Source organism: Silurus meridionalis, chromosome 12, assembly GCF_014805685.1.
Source record: "Silurus meridionalis isolate SWU-2019-XX chromosome 12, ASM1480568v1, whole genome shotgun sequence".
NCBI lineage: Eukaryota > Metazoa > Chordata > Actinopteri > Siluriformes > Siluridae > Silurus > Silurus meridionalis.
In genome coordinates this window covers 4,270,233-4,274,925 of record NC_060895.1, presented here as the reverse complement: position 1 = coordinate 4,274,925, position 4,693 = coordinate 4,270,233, and the positions used below count along the sequence as shown (strand labels likewise).

Genomic DNA, 4,693 nt, shown 5'->3' with positions numbered 1-4,693 from the left:
TGGAGACCACCTCTCACCGTCGCAGAGAGCACAGGTCGCAGATTTACAGCAGGAGTTTGTGGACATGTTCTCCCCACCTACCCGGGTGGACAAACCTCATAGAGCACCATATAGCGTCATCTCCCGGTATCGTGGTGCGCAGTCGGACATACTGCCTGCCCGAACACAAAAAGAACGTGGTTAAGAAGGAACTTCAGGCAGTGCTCGATATGGGGGTGGTCGAGGAGTCCCACGGCAACTGGAGCAGCCCCGTGGTCTTGGTACCCAAGAGCAACGGGACGGTCCGGTCCTGTGTGGACTACCGTAAGGTCAACGCGGCGACTAAATTCGCACATCGATGAGCTGCTTGATCGACACTGGATCTAACCAAGGGATATTGGCAGATCCCCTTGACGCCAATGTCCCGGGAAAAAAATGCTTTTTCCACTCCGTTTGGTTGACACCAGTTCGTCACACTTCCGTTTGGTTTGTTCGGAGCCCCGGCGACGTTTCAGCGTCTGATGGACCGGATTCTCCGTCCACATAACGGTTATCTGGATGACATTGTCATTTACCATGCTCTGCGGTGGTCCGCTTTTACATGCGCCTGACTTGTCTCTACTCTTTGTTTTGCAGACTGAAGCGTCGGACAGAGGGCTGGGGGCCGTGTTGTCCCAGGTGGTGTAGGGGGAGGAGCGACCGGTGCTGTTCATCAGCCGCAAGCTGTCGGTACGGGAATGCCGGTACAGCACCATCGAAAGGGAGTGCCTGACCATCAAGTGGGCGGTCCTCACCCTCCAGTACTAGCTGTTGGGACGGGCCTCACCCTCTGTTCAGACCATGGCCCGCTCCAGTGGCTCCATCGCATGAAGGATGCCAACACGTGGATCACTTGGTGGTATCTCGCGCTTCAGCCGTTTAAGTTCGAGGTGGTCCACAGACTGGGGCACAGATGGTCATGGCCGACTTCCTCTCACGCCGGGGGAGAATCGGTTGCGGGCCGGACGGCTCCCCAGCCTGAGTCGGCCGGTGGGGGTATGTGGCAGCGGGGCGTGGCTGGGATTTAAATTCATGACCTTCAGATTCAAAGTCCAATGTCTTAATTACTAAGCTACCCCTCTCCATGGCATCCCATACATGGCACAGATTAAGTTTTTGACTACATTTATAATTTAAATATATGGCACTTGGCAGATGCCAAACTAACGGCCATTTGATTGATAGTCTAGTGCTTGAACCACCGAGATACCATTGCTCTTGATTAAAATCTGCTGTCAATTAATTAAAAAATGAAATTTACATTGGTATAGAAGTCTGTCTGTGGTGGGTGATAATGATTTCTTTTTAATTTCAGGTTCTTCAAACAGATGATGGAAAAACAATGGAGATTAAATCATTTTATTGTTAGATGGGGAAGCAAGTGATAATGTTCAGGACTGTTTGCCAGAAGGTATTCAAAGTGGTGCAGTAATGAACACTATAGCATTTGGTCCAAACGCAGACAATGTACTAAGAACCATGGCGAATCAAACAGGTAGGATTTTACAAGTGTAATATTATAGATGACATATTACTTGGTTTACTTTGGCCTTCCACAATTTACATTCCCAGTTTCACTTCCAGTGCAAAGCACTGACCAAACTAAATGTATGAATACTGTACCACTATAGCTGCAATACATTCTATAACGTGATTTTTGATGCTCGTTTATGTAGATGGCAAGTTTATAGTTGCCGAAGTGTCTATACTTTCCACCCAACTTGTGGATGCCTTTTCCTCATTGACAATGTTTGATGGAAATTCCTTCACACAGCCAATACAGGTTAGTGATACACATCCACTGTGAGAATATCAATATCACAATATCGGTTTTCTCATAATATTTGCATTGCTTTCCAAACAGCTTGAAAGCACTGGAAAGAGTGTTATGGACTGGTTTAATGGAACAGTTCCCATTGATTGAACTGTGGGAAACCGCACCACCTTTACAATAATTTATGGAATGAGTGCACCCACTGTGAATATCGTGTCACCAAGTGGTTTGGTTTACAAGCAAACAAACACAACTGACATTGCTTACACAATCACTTTAACTGTTCCAGGAACAGCAGAGGTAAACAAAACCTTTCCATACTGTGATTTTCACCACAAATAAATGATAAAGAAACAAATGCACATCTCTTTCATTCCCTATTTTGCATTGCAGACAGGTGAATGGAAATACAGCTTCTTCAATAAAGGAGCCACTGTTCAGCAAATGAGTTTATTAGTAATGAGTCGGGCAGCTCATACAGATGTTCACCCAGTCACTGTTACAGCCAGAATGAACCAGCAGACCAGTGATGGCACCAAACCAATGGTTGGGTTGGCTGAGTTCATTCAGAATTATAATCCTGTTTTGGGGGCCAGTGTTTGGGCAAACCTGGAGTCAGATACTGGGCACTCAGAAAGACTTCAGTTACTTGATATTGGTGCAGGTAAGAGTTAAATAATAGCATAATAACTTGTTGAATTATACACCAGATCAAAAGGTAAAATGTCATGTTGGACATATCTGTTCCAGGAGCTGATGCATTCAAAGAAGATGGCGTCTATTCAAGATATTAAAACGTGGAAAATACAGTCTGAAAGTGAGAGTGGAACATCAACATGGAGAAGGGCAGTTTTCTCCTGACAGTTACAGTGGTGCTCTTTATGTAGCTGGATATATTGTGGATGGTAACTATTTTCTACTATTATCATGCAATCAGAATAAGTCACTATTAGCCTGGTAAAGCTTTTTTGAAGAGTGTAATTGACATGCTACTATGAAGCCATACATGGGAAATTAACCAGCAGTAATTCTACTAGAATGGGCATTTTGAAGTCAAGTGTATATTCGATGAATATCACAGTAGCACCATTGTTTGTTAATCGGCGTAATGTTTTATACCGGAGTAAGTAAAATCATCTAAATTACACTTTAACATTTATACCACATACGGTACTGTTATGCAAAAGGTTTATGCAGGTGTGCGGAAAAAATGCTGTAATGTAAGATTGCTTTCTAAAATGTTTTCATTGTTTTTTATTTTTTTTATTTTTCAATTTACAAAAAGTGGGTGAACATAAGAGAGATCCAAATCAAATCAATATTTATTTCAATCTTTACACTTACACAAAATTAGTGATTTTGAAGTTGTCTTCATGTAAGAATTGTGGCCAAAAAGCTAAAACCTCTTAAGCAACTCGGCTAAGCAACTTAACTATGCATTAAAACATAGGAACTGGGGTGCAGACAAATGGCAGCAGGTGATCTGGACTGTCAAACATTTTAATATTTGGCTGTAGAAGGCAAGTTGTTTTTGGCTAAATAATTTAGCAGTACAATACCGAGTGTCTGCAGGTAATAGTGAAGCATGGTGGAGGTTCCTTGCAAGTTTGGGGCTGCATTTCTGCAAATGGAGATTTGGTTAGGATTAATGGTGCACTCAATGCCTAGACACACAGCCAGATACTTATCCATTATGCAATACCATCAGCGGGCTTTTGATTGGCACCAAATTTATTCTGCAGCAAGACAACAACCCCAGCCTTACAGCCAACATCATCAATGCCCATTTTCTTAAAGAAGAACAGGGATTACATGAAGACACAATGATTAAAGGCAGGAAAATCCCTTAGAAGATTTGTATTTAGTTCTCCAAGGTGTCTGGAACAACCTAGTTCCTTCAAAAACTGTGTGCAAGTGGGATTTAGCTGAAAAGAAGATTCAGATGTAGGAAGAACTGTAGGAAGAATTCTTGTTGTTTTGCAGGACTCACAAATACTGATTTAGCGTTTCTTTTTTTCTACTGTTAATTTACATTCCATTTTGTTAATTGTTTAAAAAATATGTATTAATACTTTATTTTTTGAAGCTTTCTTATTTTACAGCATTTTTCACACCTGCCCAAATCTTTTTGCACAATACTGTACATGTGTAATGTATTCAGAAACTATTTAGATGCCCCTTACCTCTTTCAATATTGTTATGTTGCGGCCTAAAACTACAATCCATTTTTTCTAATTAATCTAAACTCAGAACGCTATAATGAAAAAGTGACAAAATTCTAGTAATGCCTCTAATCTAATAATTTACATTTTTTTTGGCAATTTTGTTTTAAAAAAACTTAGTGAAGTGGTTTATATTTTCATTATTTTTGTTTGTTTGACTTTATTTGCTAAAGGTACTGACATTACTGAAAATAGTATCATCTTCAGTTCATATTTCTTTTACAATATCCTGGATAATGTCTTTTGTATTTGTTTACTTTTTATGAAATACAGCACTTGCATCCTTTTCAGGTGAAGTGGAATCAAACCCTTCGAAGCCCCCAGTAAATGTGCAGCCAGTGGATGTGGGCAACTTCACCAGAACAGTAACTGGGGAGAGTTTTGTGGTGGACAGGGATGCGCCTCCAAACTTCCCTCTAAACTAGATTACAGACCTATGGGCAGAAATTCAGGAAGACACTGTGCTTCTCAACTGGACAGCCTCTAGTGAGGATTTTGATCAGGGAACAGGTGAGCCTTGTGAGCCAAGCTAGATTTATTTTGTTCATGTAGAAACGCTTAAATGTATCTACTTTATGATGGTTTGCTCCACTGAAAGTAACAGCACTTTGGACTTCATACTGATAAATAATAGCAACTAGGGGTGTAACAGTACACACAATTCAAGTTTTGGTTCCTC

The 4,693-nt window shown here is 41.2% G+C and overlaps 1 long non-coding RNA gene across 1 annotated transcript; it reads left to right on the top strand.

Annotated features, from left to right (window-relative positions):
* Nucleotides 1-573: 573 nt before the first annotated feature.
* LOC124394251 lies at nucleotides 574-4,693 on the top strand. Its single transcript, XR_006927464.1, has 7 exons — nucleotides 574-1,014; nucleotides 1,334-1,513; nucleotides 1,695-1,801; nucleotides 1,883-2,092; nucleotides 2,186-2,456; nucleotides 2,543-2,697; nucleotides 4,306-4,693. It is a non-coding gene; the product is annotated as an uncharacterized LOC124394251 (long non-coding RNA).